The sequence below is a fragment of the Ruditapes philippinarum genome, unplaced genomic scaffold (genome assembly GCF_026571515.1).
Source record: "Ruditapes philippinarum isolate M1 unplaced genomic scaffold, ASM2657151v2 ctg1475_1_1_1_1, whole genome shotgun sequence".
NCBI lineage: Eukaryota > Metazoa > Mollusca > Bivalvia > Venerida > Veneridae > Ruditapes > Ruditapes philippinarum.
The window spans coordinates 152,909-176,347 of NW_026853495.1; the positions used below are offsets into that span (position 1 = coordinate 152,909).

At 31.5% G+C, this 23,439-nt stretch overlaps 1 protein-coding gene across 1 annotated transcript in view; it reads right to left on the reverse strand.

Moving 5' to 3' along the window:
* Positions 1 to 23,344, reverse strand: part of LOC132737050 (neurofilament heavy polypeptide-like) — a 34,092-nt gene extending 10,748 nt beyond the window's left edge. Inside the window, exons 1-2 of the mRNA XM_060724283.1 lie at positions 23,158 to 23,344; positions 20,113 to 20,139 (exon numbers count right to left, since the gene is read on the reverse strand). The gene's annotated coding sequence lies outside the window, so the exon portion shown is untranslated. The remainder of the gene's footprint in view (positions 1 to 20,112; positions 20,140 to 23,157) is intronic.
* Positions 23,345 to 23,439: the final 95 nt, after the last annotated feature.

Below are 23,439 nucleotides of genomic sequence, written 5' to 3' on the forward strand. Positions count from 1 at the left end.
CCCAACTATTTATCTTGCCGTAGGACTTCTGCAAGCTGAGGAAATTAACAGACCTTTGTTTTGACATTAAAGTTACTTTGCTATATACATATTCACAATTTTCCCTGGAATTTAAAACTATCCATTGCTACTTTAAGGAAGTTATATATCATAAAAGTAAAATATTAACCGAAACTGACTCATAAGTCGTGTATGAAACAGTGGTCAGGCTGTATTATAACTATCGTTAGGTCAAGTTTTGTATTTTGACAAGAAATCCCTTAAATTTGGAATGGACTGATCCAAATCAAAGCTGAAAATCAGTAATACAAAATACGGGGGGTTTGAATTCAGCACTAAACAGATAGATTACACTTAACAGCAGTTCCGAACTGTCTAGACTTTTTTACCGATGATGAGGAAAGTCAATATTGCTACTAACCATTATAAATTTGATTAACTCCTTTAAAACAGTTGAACCTTCTGCTACAATTTTTTTATAGATTTTACTATTACATGATTTTATATACTAATTTTGAAAGTCTCCATTTGGACGTTTTGGTTATGGGTGTTTTAGTACCAAAATACTAATATTAAAAAAAATGATAAACAAAATCAACAAGGAAAGGCAACGTTCAATGAACGCAACCCCCACACAACAAGTCAACAGTATGGAAAGTCATCAGACTGCACTTATAAGAGAATAACAGAGCTCTGAAAATGCAGTAATGCAGTTTCAATAATCTTCATCCCTAATTATTCAAATCTTTTAAGATCAAGTAATTTGACTAACATAATAGTCTTAATTAAAGTTACTTTGCGGGGCCCCCTGCTGCATTAATTATTCAAACAACCAATAAAATGTTTTGTGAGCGAAACTAAAGTCATAAAGATTAGGAAAGACTGCATAGTTTAGGATCGGAATCATCTCATATTGGGAAATATAAATAGACATTGCCACCGACGTGCTATGAATAATTAATGTCTTTACGATGGATTTACAGTTATGTTCTTGTTCCCTATGGTTTCTGTCGATAGAAGTGCTTTTTGTAGTGTTTCTCCATTTGGTCATTTTATATCGTGGCATGATGGAATCCCTCTTTTAAATCTGTTACTCTCAAAATGCATGAAATAAACTTGCTTTTTTTTAACATGGCACCATCCATAAATATTTTATTGTGTTTTAAAACAAAATGCTAAAATTGAAATGCTAATAGAATAGCCTAATATTTGCAAGTGATATAGGTTTATAACTAGCGCTGTTAGCAAAAAAAAAGAACATAGGCTTTTTATTAGTGCCGTTAGCAAAATAACTTTTATATGTTGTTTTTACTCAACAGCAGTGTTTTCAAGAAGCTAGGTCATTAAATTGTTTAACAAAGGTGGTTACACAGATACCAACCAAAAAGTTACTGATAGTTGATGAGTGACCTGCAAGATCTTGCTGGTAGTTTTTACCTTGTTTTCAGGCCATAATAAAACACCTTGCTCAGCAGATGGTTTTTGCTCAGCAGTGAACAAGTGCATTATATCTAAACAAAAAAACTATTAGACTAATAATAATCATTTATCTCCCCTTGGTTCCATAATTTAGAAAATTTAAAGGTTAATTATAAACCTAAACAAGAAACTGTTTTCTTTAGAAATAAACTAGGAACTACTTTTTTATTGTACTATAGGAAATATAAAAAAATATGGATGGAATAACACAATACATCTTATCAATAAGTACATACCTGGATCCAATGCACCTATGCTGGTAGTAATTACTTTATGCTAAATACATCATCTGCTGCATATATTCACACATCATCATAATACAACATTCAAACATGCACACACATCTACAAAACTCAAATCAAGCTAATAAAGCGATTAATGGTAAGACAATTATACACATAGGATGATCTACATAAATATTCCTCACCTCCATTTATATTCCTTTTTACTTAGTCTCCCTCATATTTTCAGCAAATTACCATATTTCTAAATACTAAGGTGTCATGGATGGGCTTACTTAGAAGATAAACAGCCATTGCTTAAGCTGTAAAAATATTAAAAGGTTTGACTTTGACATTTGACATTTGACCAATAATTTGTTATGACTAATACTGATAATCCATATGGTAGATGCCTTGATGTTTTCTATTTAATTTAACCTTTTCTCTTTATATATAAGACCTTTTTATTACCTTGAACTGTTTCGCCTTTTTTATTAAGACTTCTATTATCATTTGACAAAGAACTTTTTATACTATCTTGAGTACAAACGAATGCAGCAATCTTATCCTTTGAATCTTTGGTAAATAAGTTTGATTGCTTGATCATCTTAATAGCCTTGACATTGAAAGTCAATAACGGTCATGCTCTTCCTCAATAAAGCTTGGTATTATTCTAATTGCAACAAATCTTGATGTCTTTTGGTGTATATTTGATATAAGTTGTGTTATTCTGTTGGGGAGACAAAGTTATAAATATGAAGTGCCACTCCAATACTGAAATAGTTTATTCAAGAGGAAAAGAAAATTCACATTTGAATAAGAACAAAGTTCAACAGAAAATATTCAAAATACATACATATGATATATCACAATGAGTATCTGCAAGGAATGCATACAATAAGGCTGCAAACAACTGAAAAATACAACATACATACAACAGTCATGCAAACATGTGAATCTGGAAAATTCTTGATTAAATTTTATAAACTCCCGGATGCTTTTACAAATTAAAAAAGTGAAAGCATCCATACTGGTACAGATAAGCTCAATCTAATTTGGGAAATGTCTTAAGGAATAATGGGACTTTGCGCTTTTGAAATTTCATTCTCATCAACTATTTTCAATTCTGAAAAACATTCTGCTTTGAATGTTATTCTTTTCCACTGGAGCAGTTCAATGGTTTTCAAGCACAAATTCATTACTCATAGTTGACAATATGTTAAACTGCGTCATACATCGCAGTGGGGCTTATCTCCATTATGGGCGACCACTGAACATAAACGTAACAACGGCAAATTAAGCTTCTTTGCTGATGGATACAATTCTATTCAGTTGTAATACATCAGGCATTTATGTAACCTCAACCACCTACCTTTAGTGAGATAAAAAGGGACATTAACTTTGAGGGCAGCAAAACTCTGATAAATGTACCAATCATTGCTCTGCTGGTAAAATCAGACAGAAATATCCCCGCTAAATGGATATCACAACTTCACTTGGCTCAAATCTGCATTCCCCTTTTTTAAAACCACAATATCTGCAAGTCAACTGCCACTATGCAACAACTGAGGATCAGTATAATCACTCATTACACCACCCACAACTACACCCCCTTATATCTCTCCGCATTTCCAGGAGTTGGTTCATAGCGACGAAGTTTGTCTTCCAACCACTGTGTACCTTTACCTAACTTATACTATAACATGTTGAATATTGCATTTAGTCTTTCCATTTGTTTTTTATTCTTTATTTTGACATCAAAACTAATATTTTCTTGTAACCTTATTATTTGTTATATCTTCTGGTCTCCGTGTTGAAAGAATTATTTCACAAAGATACCAAGACCTTTGACACTACCAGTTACAAATGTAATGCAAAGATTTAAAATTTTATCGGCCATGTCATATCTTATTGGTCTTATGTCATGATCTGTCAGCCAGATGTAATATTTGTAGTGTGTTTATGAAACATGTTGTATTTTAAGTGTGTTTAATACAATTCTAATATCATAACATATCAGCGCTTAATAAATCCCTTCATTTCTTCATGGTAACTTTTTTACCCTATCAAAGATTAATTGTGTCGTCTCTGAAGTTAATTACCAACATCTCTGAACTCTAAAAGATATCTCCAATCATCTTTCAAAGATAAATTGTGTCATCTTTCAAAGATAACATCATGCATCCATCGAAGATAATTCCTGTCTTGCCAACAGGTCTTTGATAATAAAAACAAACAAGTAAAGTTTTACAAGAAATTAGTATTTTACCAAAACACATATCAATTTACAACAAAATTATGTGCACATATACATCTGTAATATAAATTCACATTTGTACCAAAAAAAAATTAAGTTACATAACAATAACTCCTGTGAGAAATTAAACGCAGATAATATCGTAACAGAACTTATTTTTATATGAAAAAAAATTAACATGTACAAAATATTTATACAAAAAGTAAACAAATGTAAGAACAAAACTTTAAACTTAAATGAAAGTATAGTTGTTGTAGAATTAGATGAACAGTTAGTTCTTGTTACTACAAGATATATGTATTTCCAATACAAGGTATACCAAAATAAATGTAATGCCCATGTATGGTATACCAAAATAAATGTAATACCAATACTAGGTATATCAAAACAAAAATAAGTGTAATAACAACACAAGGTTTACCAAAAACCAAGGTTTGGACACTACCATTCTGTAGCTTAGTGACGTGTTTCAACTAAACCATATCAAAAATGTAAATTTATTGACAATCAGATATAGTAAGGTAATCTTACTATAGTAAGTTTTAGTTTCCAATATTTACCTCTTCAAAAATTAGGTCATCTACATTAGCTATATATACTTTTTTTCCTCTGGAAAATGACAAAAGATCTGATTGGTTGTAAATAATCTAACCATGTAGAAAGTAACCAATGACCTGACTGGTTGTAAAACCCGCCAAAAATGTAAAAGATAACAATACATTTGATTGGTTGTCAAAATAACAAACATCCTTGCTGATCATTTCTTCTATCATTACATTACTTGTATACGTACTAACAACAACTTTTAGTACATTTGTTTGGGTTTTTTTCTGGTAAGAATTTGTGTCTGGTTGTTACAAAAAAACAGTTCTCTATCACATCTAATGAATGATTTAAATTGCAAAACGACTCTGTAATGTCTTCCATTGATTATAATACTCTTTTTACTGAATCCGAGTAAGGAGAAAGGAATGAAAAAAATATACAAAAATGAGTTATATACAAATGAAAGGAAAACAAGCTGTCACAATGTAACAATGTTAGGCCATACACACTTAGGCTTACTACAAAATATTTCCAAGCTATAAATGACAATGAATATATATAATTCTTGTAATAAGTATAGCTATTACAATAATGTGGGAAAGCTTTTATACTGGAATTATGACAAAAATATGGTGGGACTTTGCAAAAACAACAAGCTTATTATTTCAGACATTACAATAAAAGAAATAAGACAAGGATGAATTATGAACATTTCTGGGGCTCCCCAGAACACTGTTTTACCTTGTAAGGTGACAGTTATTCAGTGCAACCCAAGAATAGTCATTTATTCTAATCTAAATTAAAGCATATGATATAGTTTTTACAAACAAATTATGATGACAATTTAAAATTTATTGCACTTTTTCACTTGTGGATTTTTTGTGTTTCAAGTTTTTAGTGACTTATTTGTGTATTTGGCAGAACAATTTCCACATGAGTGATGTCTTCTTTAATTAAAAGAATGCGCTTCATGGACAGTAAAAAGTCCTTTGCTCTAAGAACTTATTCAAATTTTACCTCAAACATTGAAGTATTTATCTCACACTCTATGTAAAGACTGCACCAAAAAAGTAACAAATGAAACTTTGAACACATATTAATTAAGTATAATTATTCAAATAGCTCATTATTTGTTTCAAGCAAAAATAAATTCACAACTCAGAAAGAAATATATATTACATTTAAGTGGTTTATAGAACAAAAAAAAAAATTAAATTAAATAAAAAGTCTTTTTTCTATAGCTTCATATGAAAGGAATGGAAATTTTCATCAGTCTTGCACTGCTTCATCATTGACTGATTTTTTCCCCATTATTTCAAAAATTAACCAATCATTGATTGTTTATTTGAAACAATATAACCAATCAAACATGTTTTTTTGAATTTCAACTAAGCAGTAATACTTTTTTCAAAAAAAAACAAACCCAATCACATACTATAATTAGTTGTTTTTAAAAAATGGACAAATCAGATCATTTAACAATCATAATAATATAATAGCTCAAAATAAGTTGCATGTTAGATCATAAGAGTTAATTCCTTAGTATTTTTAATTAGTGGCTTGCGGTTAAGCAATTATATAATTATATACACATTTTACACTGGCCTATATTTTACTTAACATGTTTTACCTCAATTTTATGGGTATAAGCAGAAACTTTTTGAAAACAAGAAAACACTTTTCTTTTAAAGAAAACAAGCAAAAACCTATTTTAAATATTGTATAAGCAGTTGCTGATAAACAAGCCAGATCTTAAATAAATTTCATTTGGTTCACTGGTAAACACTTTAAAATTTTATTTGCTGATAAACAAGTAAAAACTTATTTATTTTGCTGGTAAACAAGTTAAAAGCCATTCAGTTAGGTCATATACATGTTGAAACTGATTAAACTGTTCAACTGTTCCTAATCAAGCACTATTCACTGAAATCATGACTTTATAGCACTTTAATCTTAATGTAAACATTTTTTCAAAAACATCTTAACTAAATCCTTCTTAAATTAACAAACAATAATTATTGAAGAAAAAATAAAATGTTATAAATAAAATGGAATGCAAACTGGGCTGGCGGGGATATATTTATAATAATACACTGCATAGTACAATAATTAAAGAGGCCACATCGGGTTATCTTTCACACCAACAATAGATTTAGCTATTTATGGAACAACTAGTTACCATTTTATTTTTTCCTATAATTTGAACCATATTAGTTTCAAAATGTTTTAAATTGAAAACTTAACAAAAAGTTATGTCAATACTAACTTACAAAATGGCAGCCATTTTGTTTCCACGCCAACATGTGCTATAATTGACACTGTCAACAGAGACAGTATCGTGGGTGGGGGTTTGATTTATTTCACTTAATTTGAAAAACAAACATATTCCTCTTTTTCACTCTCAGAACAAGACTATTAAATGACAAAAAAAATCTATTAATTATGTATGATATACAAAGACACACTATACAGCATTATTATGAGTATTTGGATACAATGGTTTCAAACATTGAGCATGGAATGTAAAACTAAACCACTACAATGATAAACACACATCAAAGCATATTCCATTCAAAAGTCTGTGAAGTTTTCAAACATACCTTGAATACATTTCTTTTTTTTTAAATATATTTTACAAATTCTTTTATTAAACGATGTACCATTTAAGGATATGAAAAAAATAAAATACTTGTGAATTCTATTTTCAATTCTTTTATGAGCTTAAGTTCCCACATTTAATTTTAGAACCAAGTTCTATTTCAAATTGTTAATGGTTCATCATATACATAATTCAGAACCTAGTAATTTTCATTGTTTACTAGCAACTAATGTTCCAAAAAAGTAAGTTTCTTTAAACTGTAAATAAGAGTTGGAATTCTATTATGGAAGATTCCCCTTGACCTTTGAGCAAAACACACCTAATTTAAGTAGAAAGCAGACAATCTATTCATAACTTTTGAAAGCAGGAAGATGTACAAACAACATAGTTTCTTACACATCCATTACATATACACATATGCTTTGACACATTATGTTACTTTAAATAGCACAGTCCAGATCGAAAACACAAATGTACACAAGCAATATGTTAAGTACACATTTTACATATTTACAATATCATGTGAAGCGTTTGTATGATAATTACACATTTACACCAATTTCTTAGTCTTTACACACACAAATATATGTACAAAAATTTGTGACATAAAATCAATAATGAACTTAACAGATAGGTATCTACCAACAAAACTTTCAGACGAAAAAAAATTTTGACGTAAGTTCTTAAAGACCAGTCATAACTTATTTCTTTTTTAACTCTTTGCAAATTTCTTATTTATTTTTGACAGAAATTTGAGACACATGATTATATAAATAATATGCGGCCACAATTTGACACAAAATAAATAAAAGTAATACTATCACCAGAAGTATTTGGAAAGTGAGGACTTCCAATTAATTCTCTTGAACAAAAACATCTTGCGGAAAGTCTTTAACCATTTTACAAGATGTGAACAAAAATTGTTCCTTCTTACAATAACAATTTCCTATATATAATTTGACCTTTTGTCATTTTGTGGCGAAAATAATTTTGCAGTCAATTCTCTCAGGAAATTAACATCAAACAATGGTCACTGTCAAAATCCAATCAATGACCAACTTTAACCTTATATTCTCAGACAAATGAAGCAATTTTTCTTTTCCCAAATGAAAACTTGTGTACACAAAGTGTCATTCTTTCTTTCCCTTTACATTATTTATTGTTGGCTGTTCAACTTTAAACAATCAGGACTATTGTTTTCTCCTGCAAGTGAACTAAACTGGTCTCTTGAGGATTTCGAACAGTTCACAGTTACCAAACTGTACAGATGATATTATTCATACCAAATGATCAAGATGAAATTTTTTTTAAATCTTATGATGTAAAAAGGTTGGTTTCTCAAGTCAATTGCAATATAATCATATGATTGGTTTTTATGATTAAAGTCACAAAAATAAGCAGGTTTTTATAATTCAGGTCACTGAATTATTAGAAATAAACCAGTATTTGACAAGACATTTCAATTATCATTTTTTCTTGGAAAACAGCTTAAGTTTTACAAAGTCTTCATGCGATCTACAAAAATTACACTTGTGGTATAGATGACTAATTTCCAATAAAACTGGAATACAAACAGTTCTATTTTGGTCACGTTCTCATATCATAAATGACATCATACTATGGGGACACTGAACAAGTCATTTTATAACATTATACCTGACAATGGGTAATATGGATTTCTGAGTCTTTGTGTGTTATGAAATATTAAATAAAGCAACACTGATACATCAATATATAGACAGGGCAAAAAAACAAACTACCTATCAATCAATAACACAAAGCATAAATGAACTATCTACTTTCTTTGTAAATATGGAGAAAGTTCCATTTGGCTCCATAAATAAGAACTAATCTAAAGTGTATCCTACATTATCCTTAAATATTTACTCAAGGTTATTTTTCATCTTTCACATCAGAATTATAATCAGACATACATCCAAGTTCAGACTAATTCACATGACTTACTTCAGCTCAATCAGTCAGTTACTCCTTATATATATTTCAATGTTTGTATTTTCCATAATCATAATATCGACACCTTTAAGTGCAATAACTGATTAACTCTAATTAAATTTAGAAGAACTTATTATGTTAATGCACTAAGGTGATGATATATCCTAAATATGGCTTTTGCTGCCCTTCTTATTCTATATTGTAACTTAAGAGTAAAGTAAATATGTGAATAAACAGTGCAGCATTGACATTTTAGCTGTATATTGTTCAAATGGCACATTTCCAGATTGTATACCAGACAAAAAAACACTAGAAACCTAACTATAGATAATTTCAAGAGGAGCAGGCACCTAAGTAGAACCTTTGTTTGACCTACATCAAGCCAAATGGATGGCTCTCTCCAAAGATCCACTGGTTTGTAGATATGGATAAAGCAATCATAGCAGCTATAGTGAAGCAAGTTTTACATCAACAATAATCATACTTTTATATGACACAAAAAAGATATTTAATTTATATCAACTATTACACCTTCCAAGAAAAAACTATTTATGGCATTGTATTGATTGATGCTTCTTATTTTTATCTTAAGAAACCATACCTTTGCATTAAAGCATAACACTCAAAGTATATATCTATATACAAGACTTCACACATGTTGGTAAGTTATTCAAGCTCTGGTGAAATTCTTTGAATCTACGATTTAAGGTCATTTTGTACTGTAACAGTCTGATAAATTATATACTAGTATCCTTACCTCATAAGAAAATTGACATAAACTATCCATATACATACCCCGCAAAATTACTGTGATAAAATATGACTTGAATAGCTAGAAAGTGGGATAACTTTTGCACACTGTATTGTTGGGGTGTAAAAATATACAAAACATCCTTTCAAGTGCTGTATAACACTTTAATTATGCAAGTCTGTCAATAATTCTTGGCATTCTAAAGTGTTCGACTTATAAAGGAGGGTAGTAGATTTTATTTGATTGAAAATAATCAGATCTGGAGGTTGAGTTGGTTTTAAAGAAGAAGATCTATGCATCAGACATTCAGGGATCAATACTCAGCATTTTTCTCACATTAATACAGTACATTTACAAAAGTTGAAGTCCCCCAAATGAAACAATCCTAATCGATTTCACAAATCAATAGTTTAGTCAATTAACATAAAAGTTCCCAATTATCAGAATGGATTAAAAACCTATATTCAAACAACTTGTTTTATTGTTAAAAAAGGTAAATGCCAACTTTCCAGTTTAGTAGTGGAAGAAGGCATATTTTCCATTCATGACTGGACTCTTCATTTTCATTTCTAATACAAAGAGATCCAAACTATCAAATGGGAGGGATTTTTACTTCAGAGGTAATAAATACAGTTCTAACATAAATACCCTGTATAAAACTTCAAAAAAGTAATTACTCATATATACTGCTGTGCAAAAATTGGAAACAAAACTTTAAAACATGACTGGTTCCCTTATAACTAAAGCTTACATAAAACCATCCTCACCATTTGAATATTCTTAATGGGTACCAGATGGGTGTCATAAATTCATAATCAAGATTTAAGAAAATCAAATTTTGTTGTTTTCTTTATCATTTCTTTATCTTACAAAAAATGAATAATAATAATAAACAGCTCTATATATAACCTACATTGTAAAATCTAAAAATACAATCATAACTCATACAAAAGAAAGTTTTTGGCAAAAACTTACTATAATATTGCATAATCATGAAATTTAAACAGTGAAATAAAGTTTTTTGGTCAAAAAATTACACAAATAAAACGAAATATGTATGTGCTGTAAAGTGTATGAATATGGTACAAACAACAAAATGGCCAATGTTTTTAACACAAAAATATGCCATGTTGAAAAAAAAGCATATTCAACTACCAATGTATTCTTAAACAAAAACTCTCCCCCGTAAATGTTGAAAAAATATAACATTTTAGGGACTCACAATGTCTCATGTACATTCACCGTGTTGTCATATCCATCACAATATCATATAGTCTTTGTTTTTATAAGTTTCTATTTTTAGAATATCTATTTATAGATTTCTATTTATAGAATGATGCAGAAATGACTAGTTGCTGATCATAGGAATGAAGAGGTTACAATATGAAGACTACACACATCACATAAAGCGTTTCAAGCATGCGTGGAGAGCTACCAAACAACCAAACATGGTCATAGACACGTGAACTGGTTCCAATCTTCCTGTACCAGAAATAGCTGGGTCGTAATTTGGATCTGAAAAAAAGGGAATGAATAAAGGGGATCAGTGCAGGAGATATATTTAGAATTGATAAAACGCAGACTTGCCTCGAACCAACAATAACAGAAGCCTTTAAGTATCTAATTACATAAACATTTGGTTATGTTTCACCACAATGACAATCACCCACCCATCTCCCAATTACAATTTCTCAAAACCAGATATTTCTTTCTAGTTAGATTAGCAGGCAGGATGATTCATTTTAGGCAATTTTGTATATAAATTATTATAATGAAATGGGGACTAGCAACTTCCAAGCTTGACAATTGATCTAAAATCGATACGAAGGCATAAGAACGTTGTCTACCTTGCATACTATAATTAAGACTAACCCAATATCAAATTCAATTAACCATTGTGTCTGCTATGCTAATGTTATGAGATGGGCCAATTCTATCATTATTTCAAATTCCAACTGAAGTAAAGGCTTTCAGCTATGCAGACAAGACTGTATTAAATGTATCAATACAAAATCCCAAAGGAAATCCTGTAAAATATGAAGTCATACAAATAAGCATCTTTCAATTACTTCTACATAAAGACTCTGTTGCTGTTGTTCAAATAAGGCCACAAACCTACATGTTTATACAGATTGCAATAAAGTTTATATAACAAGGCCTAAAAAGATACTATGATCAGGCCCATGTAAGTACCAAAAGACAGCCTACTGTGTGTGCTGCACTGGTAAGGGTTACACATTCATTGTTAAAAATAATTTATAAACAATATCACAGATATAATATGCATCACAAGCAAATAATAATGACAAATACACAATCTAATCTACTATAAGCTAACAGAAAAAGACAAATATAAAATAACAAAATGATATGAGAACCAAAATAATAACTGTAATATAATGTTGTTTTTGTTGAAATTTAAAATCAATTATTTACTTCCCATTTCAAATAAGAAACATCAGCAATGGTGATATCCATTTCTCTATAACATATTAATAAAGGACATGGTTTAATTTGTCAAGCACCTTTTTTGTTCTTTATGGTTCCATTGTGCACTTAAACTTTCACGACTATTCCACCGGACATCTTGGCAATGCATGATTACTTTTATTTTAATGTTTTCTCTAAGACTCAATCCATCTGCAATTCATCCTCTTTTTTTAAATTTGCCCATTTTTTTTTCGAATCCAAGGTTTAATTATTAGTATTAATTAATAATAAATAAACTTTGGCAGTCACATAAAATCTTACAAATGTATAAAACTTACTTCAGAATCAAAGCAATATCTAAAATTCTTCCAAATCATACGATTTTTTGGTGGAATATTTCACATACCATAAGCAGTCAACAGAAGGTACAAAGTCGAAGTTGTAAAACAAGAGAAGTGCAAATATTCACAAATAAAATATAATCAGTAAAAAACAATTGAAATTGACCCACAAATAACAAGAAAGAGTTGACAAGTTTACATATAGACCATTACCAAAGTTGATCATCAATCAAAATTGCTAGCTAGTGAACAAAAGGTAAAAACTAGCTCAAAACAAATTGAAGTAAAATAAAAAATACAAAACTATGCATCAATTTTATTGCAATAATCCTTGCCAAAACCACCATATCCACGAGGTGACGACATAATTCAAACACATTAAATTGTCATTCAAGAGACCTATTCAAAATAGAACAAAGATATATTTGCTTTGCAAGAACTCTCTGAAATTTCTGCTTGACTAGAACTGTTAAAAGACAAAACAAATGAAAATAGCCAAGCGAAGATGTAAACAGTCATCAAAAATTAGGGAAAAAAAACAAAATGAAATTAGAAAGTATCAACCATCATCTACAAAGTTTGAAACCAGATAACTGTAGCATGGACCATGAGATTAACTCTGCTGAATATGGTCAATGGACTTTGATATATGATAATTTTTTTCTCTCTCTCAATTTGAGTAAAAAATTATCATTATATCAAATATGAGAATAAGGCAAACACTGCATGCAGTTGGCATAAGAAGGCAATTTATAACTGTTTCTATTAATTAAAGTATGTCACAACATCACTTCAGTAAGATTAAGAAATCTGTGACAATTACTAAAGAGTAAGAACACAAATAGAAACACAATGGCCACTTTAGATCAATACTCATTAATATATGATGGAAAAGAAACTTTCAATATCAAGAAATAAAAGACAAAATACTTCAAGTAAATGCAAGAAAGGACAAGAAGAATCAATTCAAGTCTAGGATATAAGTAAAAATGCATGTTAATTCCTTACTCTCATGAAAGCCCATAGAAGATTGTAAAGCATCAACATGGAAAAAAAGAACAAGATCTACTTGCGCGAGAAAGTGAATGTTTCTTACAACACAAAACTAGGAGTGAATAAGTAATCTTGAAAACAAAGGAAGACAAATCAAAACATGAAATAGGGTTAAGTCTTAGATTAGAAAACCATTTAAAAAGCCATATATCTAACCAAAGAGGGTTTAAATCGAAAAACAAAGTCCATCGAGCATCAATCAAGCGCTATCTGAACAAGATTTTCTGTAGATATTCCACACTTACTTATGGTGCAGTTAAGGAGGATAAAAATATATAGATGAGGGATGAAAGAAGTTTCAGGCATTCCTTTTTCATTAAACTATTTCAATTTTCAGAGCAAAACAAGATATTCATTGAGAGTAGTCACTAGTCGTGTTGTGTTATTTAAAAGTGAGTTATTTAAAGAAATCACTAAAAATATACCCCCTGTCCACCTACCTCAATCTCAACTAACTCTTCATTAAACTTAGAGACACTACATTGCTGAACATCGCACACACTTTTTGAAAGAATCTAGACAGAGTAATAACACTAATCGATTTTGCCAACAGACCATTGATCTTTTCTTGCCTTTGTTTTTCAGAAATAAAACCATTTAAGACTGAAGATCAGTAACATTTAAATGTCAAATGGGATATGGATACATTTGGAGGCAAACACTACAGGAGTAATTTATGTCAGGAAAATAAATTTTATAACCCTAATGGCTATTTTAGGCAACTGAAGCACACTGATTTTATGGTACACAGTACTATATCCAACAGAATCATTATTACAACAGAGTTGTGACCGCTGGTGATCCAAAGTAAGAAAGTTGTGACAACTGGTGATGCACAGCAAACAAACTGAATCACGGTTATTACAGAATTATGACTATATCAGTGTTTACAACAGCTAGGACAACATACATAACAATAAAGAAATAATTTCAGACCCCCTTATCAACATTGGTTCCGGTAGAACTATTCTTGAGAGGTTAATAAGCCATCAAGAGCATTTCCTGAAGAGACCTCAACAAATTATTTCTTGCCTCTAAAAAGTTGCTGTGCTTGCATAATACTGATATTCACAAATCAATGTTTGCTGTAGTCAGGCTGGAAACATTTGTGCTAACGTTCTATAAATAGTATCTCCACTAACATTGAAGTGCACCTGTCAATTTATCCTTTCCTCTGGGGTACTTGTAGACAAGAAGTATTTTAACCCATCTATCCTTGACCTGTTACATGAGGTTAAGGTGTATTTACTCTGTCAGATAATGTGACGATTATTCCTGTGCCAATGCTCCTTTTTCATTTCCTCTGACAACAATACAATGTACACTGTCTTTATGGGTATTTTGACAATAGGCTTACATACAATCATCTTCTTGAATGTGACATCATGGCTAAAATCAAGGCATCTTCATATTTGACATCATGGATAAATTACACTTATCTTTATACAATGTTATGCCCCGGTCACATATTCACGGATAATGCCACGGAAGAGCTACGGTCTAATCGTTCACGGATTACTACGGAAATGTGAAATTCGTAGTCCGCTACTGTTCCAGTACGGACACACAACGGTATGAGTACGGAGTCCGACGGATTTACCACCAAAAGCCCCCGGAGAGACACAGATTGTTACGGACCGACACGGTTTGATACGGAGCGACAAGGATCAGGACGGACGCACTACGGATACACTACGGTCTGCTACGGTATAAGCACGGGTTAGTACGAATAAGTACGGTCTGATACGGAGAAGAACGTATTGATACGGAGAAGAGCGAATTGCCACGGATCTATACGGACCTAATACATCCGTCCACAACCTCTTGCTTGCTCATTTTCAAAATGCCTAAAAAGAAAAGAACACCTAGAAAACGAATTGCAGAGTTCAATGATTTTGGCAGAGAGGACGCGGCCTAATCGCGTCCGACCCCCGAGGCACATCAGGTCCGATTTAAGTGAATTTCTTGAAGGACGCTGGATCCTCAACAAGTTCGACTATGAGGACCTCATACTAAACTTAAAACGGTCTTTGTAAAAGCCCATCTCTAGTCCACCATCTTGTCTGTCTTCTCTTACCTGATTAGATATGGACTAGTAATCATTAATGAAAAATGTTGATCAATACTGCTTTTCTTTAAATTTAAAGATTTGCTGTTCATCTTACAATTACATTATTTATCGTGATGTTTATGTTTTAAAAATATGTAAAAAGCTTGTGAATTAATCTTATTATCACTCAAAGGCCAGCCTCCGAGGCTTATGAGACACTTCGTTTTATGTACATATTTACTCCAATTTCACGATCCAATGTTTGTAAAATATGTAACATTTAATGTTATTCTGTTACTTATGAATTATAGTTCGATAGTAATATAAATTTACTTCTATGTATGTCATCAAGCAGCTCGACCACTGCCTCCGCATTCTGAGCCATTTCAATATAAAGTTGCAGCCAGTAAATTGCAATTATCATTTATTAAATGTTTCCGCAAATATATCTATTTTTAACAAGAAGGTAGTATTTATACCCTTGAAAAAGTACATGATACTTAATTCATCCTTACTAAACAGTGGTGGACCGTACCATTCCGTACCGTTTCGTGTTGCAACGCAATAAACCGTATAAGACCGTGCTAATCCTTGCCTCTCCGTAGTACAACGTATTACGATCGTGGCTTTCCGTGACAATGTCGTATTAATCCGTATTAAAACCGTAGCTTATACGTAGGATAACCGTACAAATACGTAGTTCTCCGTACAAAACCGTGGAAATCCTTGGCAAGTTGGTGGACTACGAATCAGTACGGACTAGTACGGTTTTCGTACGGACCAGTACGTATCATTACGGATTAATACGGACTAGTAGGGATAAGCTACGGTTGATTTTTCCGTAGCAAATTTTTGTGCATGTTCAAAAATTGTCAAGGATGGCTACGGATATACAAGGACTACTATGATTGATTACGGTTACAATACGGAGAGCTACTGACCAGTACGGGTAGCTACGGACGATGCCGGAATTAATCCGTGGCTCTCCCGTGGGCGTATTCCGTGAATATGTGACCGGGGTATTACATCATGGCTAAAACAGGCATCTTCATGTCATGTGTCATTATGGCTAAAACAGTAATCTTCATAATAAAAAATGTGACATCATGGCTAAAATAGTCATCTTCATACAATGTAACATCATGGCTAAAATAGTCATCTTCATATCATGTGACATCATGGCTAAAATACAACCATCTTCATACAATGTTACATCATGGCTAAAACAGTCATCTTAATATCATAGCCAAAATACAATACCTTCCTATAATGTAACAGCATGATTAAAATAAATAAAATAAATGCTCATGTAATGCAACACCATGGCATAATATAGTCCTCATTTCACCAAGTCATAGTTATTATCCTTCACAATGTGAGTCAACAACATACCATAATATGTATACTTCCTGTTATGTGACATTAGGTCAAAAACATTAATGGTAATGTCATGGTAAAATATGAACACTTCCATGCACTTGAACATCAGATCAAGAAATACTCTTTGAACTTTGATGCCATCATATACATTGTAAAATAAGTATGTTTCCATGCAATATAAAATCAGGCCTAAGAATTATGTTCCTATATAGGGGGATGTCATAGTAAAACATATACATTTCCATGGATATATCTATACAGCTGCCATTGGTAAATATGTATATTTCCATGCAAATTGACATTTGCTTCTAACTTAATGAACATTATATTAATGAACATTTTAGAATGGCCCTTTCCATTTGCTTGCAACCAAATGTTCCTCTCCCACTCAAGTTCTTTAGTACTTTGACAAGACTGTGATAGTGTAAATACTGATGAAACCTCTCTCAACTTCTGCTGTGATGCCAATTTTGTGTACCACTTCATTTTGTTGTGCAGCTCCATGTAAACATTACTTTACGATACTGGCAATAAAGGATCTGTTCTCAGTCACAATGCCAAAAGGTGGGTGAACCAATCAATCTTGTTTGTATAATGAGGCAATAGGGTTCATGATTTTGTATTTGTATTTACCAACACTTTACCACTCTTTTCTGCATGACGAAATGTTTGTCCTCACATGGTCATATTTATATGTAAAGGAAATATATACAAAGTAGAGCTACAAAACTACAAAATATCTGACAAATTGTGATTGTCACTGCAGCCAAGCCTTGCATCCTCTCCACCCAGGATTTATACATCAAAGTCAATATCAATCAATCATTATCATATAGGAACTTAAACACTGCATGCATCACGAAAATATAAATCAATATGATATAATAGGTTACCTAGGTTACAGCTAACATGCATGTGCAAAGAAAAAGAATCAGTCAAAGCAGCTAGCATTTCTGTCTCCTCATTATTTCCGCTCAACTTAATTTCCTGTAACTTCAATTACATCATCATAACTTTATTTGTAATTTAATATCAATGCAAAATCTGTTGCTATAAAAACTGCAGATAAAACTGTTTTGTGCTTTGTCTTAAACAGGAAGAATTTATAAATGGGTCACAGAATAATCATCTCAAAAATATTGTATTATTTATACACTTCAAAAACAGCAATTATCAACAAGGGAAAACAAAAGAAAGTCAATTAAACATATATTTCCTGGTTGTCGATAATTTACAAAGTAGTCTGTCAACTAACATTAATGTTCCAACACAAATTTCATCTCAAAATCAACATCTTTTTTTACCAAATTTCATGTAACCTTGACCTCTTAGCTGACAAGCATAATTTTTTATAGAATGGCTTATTTTGTTTTCACTTGACAATATATTTCAACATTTAAGCCTCTTTTTTCATGCAAAGATATAAATTGGCTCTCTTCATTGCTTTAAAGATGTAAAGATGTAAATTGGCTGACATTAATTCATAGAATATTTGTTTGTATCTTGATATAGATTATACAAAAGTACCTTTAAGTTAATTACAAAAATGTGTTCATAGAACAGGTATGCCCCTACATTCCACTGTTTTGTTAGTCTAAAGGCTAACAGACAATAAAGCAGCTGGGTCTGCAAACAAAAATCATCATTGTTGTGTTTCCTTACTTATAATTCATTAAAGTAGGGACTTTTTGTTTGTTTTTCAGCTTGTTTTAACAAATGTTTGAATCTTTTTTCAGCAGATTATCAACCTAACTGGTTTTCCTGGATAGCTAACCAGTACTTTCCAATTACTTACAAGTGACTGACTACTTATCCCACATGATATTCCTACAATATTAGACTAAATGTCTCATATCAATTGTCACAGCCCAAGGACAGAACCAGTGACCCCTGGATTATAAAGTCCAATGCTCACCCTATTTAGAAGAACCTGCACTATCTGTTACACCACACTAAATCTTATGACTATAAGAACATAAGAACCTCATTTTCATTTCTTTTTTTTATATTTTTACATTAAATTTGGCCAGTCATAGCTTTATACACTGTCAAAATGCATTCTTAGGACTTGCTTGGGTATTCATTGAATATATTTTAATGGATTTAAAAATTGAAAGTATCAAAATCAAGAAATCAGCAGTAAAGATGCTGGTCAGATTGGCAGTGAGCAGGCAACTGCTTTAAGCTTATACTGGTGGCATTGCAAAGGCATGATCGCTGCTAGCAGATACATAGTAAGATGATTATAAAAACACCAACATATTTGAAGTCTACATTCAATCCACATTATATTTACAAGATAGCAATCACTTATATTCCTGCACTATTATTTTCTCTTTTGTTGCAAAATACTTAAGAAAAACAGTTCATAAACCTTTGAAACTTTTCTATCAAATTAAATGAAAAACTAAAGTTATAGTTATTATAAATTTAATGAACTACATCTGTGAAATAAATGGTAAACCAAAGTTTTCATACACAATTATATGTTTGCAAAGTAACACACACTAAAACACCTGATGTATTTTGTCTGGGGTACTACACAAATTTAGGACTCTACCATCATAATATAGGTTCTACTTCTACCATCCAAAAAAATGGTCATATAAAAATAAAAACTCTAAATTTTAAGATTATTATAAATCTATGTACAGTTTAGATAAGGGGTGGCAGTTGTGCTACTGTGATAAGTACATTATAATTCCCTATTAAAATGTAGGCCGTGACTCCCGTAGAAATGACATGCCTTCACCTTTCGCATATCATGCCAACAAAAACAAGAAGCATGTCATTGTCGTTTTTTCTAGTTTGTTCCAAACCCCTATCCCCCTGAATATTCATTAAAGCATTCAAGACTGGTCACAAACACAAATGAAAGAAAAAAAAGAAACATTTAAAAATTTTGCACAGGAGTTTCAATCCCATGTTGCAATATGTACACTTTGCAAGGACTTTGAATATTAATAACTCCAGATTCACATGTTTTTATTATAAACGCATTCTTAACAACAACATAAAATAGAAAATGTAGAAATGTGTATGTAACCCTTACCAGTACTTGCACCTGGAACTGACTCAGCTGAAAATTGGCAGCATTTCATGTAAAATATTATGTCATATTTCAACAATTCAACATGTCAAATTTCATCAATTTATGAACATGTTGAATATGTTGTCAGATTGGACAAGGAATCAGCCATTTTGCAAACACATACTAAGACAGTAAATGGCATATTTCCAAAATTTGGCATGTCATCTTTGAAACACTTGTTTTCAAGCAAATAACATGAAGAACTTCAAACACTCAATGTCATATGCCCATATCAATAATTCATCATGTCAAAATTTCAAAATCTACTATTTAACATGTCATATAACAATATAAATTGCAGGTCATATTTCAACAATACAAAGTATGAAATTTGCATGCTTTCGAAAAAGACCACTTGTATAGTAATAGGATCAGAAAATACATTAAAATCCAATCCTTTTTTAGATATAAATGAGCCGTGTCACGACAAAACCAACATAATGTGTTTGCAACCAGCATTGATCCAGATTGATCAGGATCCGTGCTGTTTGCTTACAAACCCTATTACAAGTAGAGAAACTGATAGCGAACAGTATGGATCCTGATCAGACTGCGCGGATGCGTAGGCTGGACTAGATCCATTCTGGTCGCAAACCCATTATGTTGGTTTTGTCATGAGGCGGCTCAAATATAGATGGTACATGCCTTAGTCAAAAGAAATCAAAGAAATTATTAGGTATTTACTTAGATGAAAATTTAAAATGGAATGTTCAAATAAAGCACGTCTGTAATAAATTACAAAAACAAATTGTTCTCTTAAAGCGTTTATCATACTTTTTATCTGCTGAAATGAAAGAAATCTTTTACAATGCTTATATTTTACCTTGTTTTGATTAATGTTGTATTGTATGGAGTACTTGTAATAAAACTGAGTTTAAAAAAGTGAATAAACTGCAGAAATGCGCAGCAAAGATAATATTGTGTAAACCAGTCAAAACGCCATTTTTACAGCTTTTCCTTACATTAAACTGGTTAACTTTTGAAAATAGATGTACGTATCATACAGCATTATTAGTATTTAAATCTATTCAAGGATTGACTCCTTCCTACATTTCAGATATCCTAGTGTTCTCGAAAATTGAAACAGATACACTTAGATCAACTAAAGAAAGAAACATTATACATGTAAGATATTATACAAAACATGTAAAAAGAACTTTTAGAAATAATGCAATGCAAGACTAGTATGGAATAATTTACCTTCAGTTGTATTAAACAAGTCATCTTGTATATATGCTTTTAAGAAATATGAAAAAATATTTACTTGATATACAATTTAAATGAATCTGATGTAGGCATGTGTCTGTCAATTTGAATGTTTGTTTTTGATATGTGTGTGTACAATCATATTTGTGAATTTCTTAATCTTGTTTAATTGAAGGCCATATTGTAAATAAGAAATGTATTTCTAAATATGTTACTTTCATGAAATAAAATGTTCATTATTATTAATTATTATTATTATTATTATTATTATTATTATTACACAGAAGCTCACAGATTATGCATAAGAGTTGGAGCATTCTTTATAAATATCTAAACAAGAGCTCTGCATGTCTAACCATTAATACACTCATTTTCAAGCTGTTGTGACAGGTACTGTTACACAACTCAATTGAGAAATATAAGAAAACAACCACAAGTTCATGTTGATCAGACAAGAACTTTACACAAGTTTTACTGTGATCTTGACCTTTTACATAATGACCTCAAAGTCAAAAGGGTCATTTACTGACCATGGGCAATGTCCCTTCCAAGTTTCACAAACCTTGGCTTATACCTTCTCAAGTTATTGAATGGGCAAGTATTTTTCACAAAAGTCATCATGACCTTTACCTTTTGACATAATGATGGATGGACATGGGCCATACCATATTACAACTGAAGTCACTGTCCAATAAAAAAGCATATGGCAAAAGCCATTGTAATAAATGAATTCTTGTCCCTGTAAAACAACTTAGAGAACCAAACACCCTTCTATCCCTGTATTACAAACATGGCCATATTTTTTCCACTTTAACTTTGGTCCTGATATAATATGACTCCACTATGCTGTAATACTGAGATAAAAGTGCTAGCCAATAAAACATATTATGAACAAACAAATGCAAAGGTTTCTACAATATAAATTCTCTTCAATGTTACTTCAAAACAATTATTATTGTTTTTCATATTTATAACTTCAGCCATTTTTTGTAACTGTAAGTATGCTTTTCTCAAATGACTTCTTAAACACCAATATTTCAAATGCCATTATTGTGTCCCCTCTAACGTCCCCCATATTGCAATTACTGTAACATGTCTTTCTACATAAATCTATGTATAAAACTAATAATCTCCCATAATGGGGCCATTTGCGACCCCAGGGGCATGGCTTATGTAACTATTATAGATTCACAAGGCAATGCTTATGCCTTTTCCAAGTGTCAGCAACTTTCAGATAACAAGACCCAATCCCCAGTAAATATGCTTATTTTTTCCCAATTCAAAATAATAATTCCTAATCAAACTGAAATTCAACTGAAATTCCTGAAATTTGCTGGGTTATGCTTGAATGATATTTGCATTGGTTGGAATGAACAATATTTTTTATTTTAAAATACTATACCCCCCACAAATGGAGGAGGTATTTTTCCCAATAAAGCATTTTTACAACACAACAATTTCCATGCTGGGCTAGGTACTTTTACCCAAAATAGCTAGGAAAAGGCAGGGCTACATGGCAAATACCTATAGCTCAGACGATTATAAGTTTCACACACATGAAGTTCAAATTGTATTTCCCTACACAAGTCCAGGTATACTGACATCTAGGCAGCACCAACTTTGACCCCATGGGAATAGTTTATTCAACTTTTCTATAGGGCTACCCCTGGGGTAACAATATTGCCCCACTATGGGAGTAACATAGATTTGCAAGTCACTGTAACAAAATTGACCTCAGGGCATAATCTATGTCGATTAGCCCTTTGTAGAAACCTATGCTACAATATTGTTTGTACTCACCAATCTGTGTTCTAACGACTTTAGTTGCAGGTAATCCCTCACCCTTCTGATTAACAGCAGAAACTTTAATCTCATAGAATGAACCAGGTAGAAGATTATCAAGCAGAACTGGATGGATCTTTTATACCAGTGCGAGAGCTTGGTTTGCCTATTCTTTAGTATCTACCTTATAAGCTGTATTGTCTGAGGTGTTGTTTGTTTTAACGTTTACCTGCCAATGAAAATAATCAATTTATTTATTTTTTTAAATCATCAACTATCGTTTTATCTCGACATCGCTTT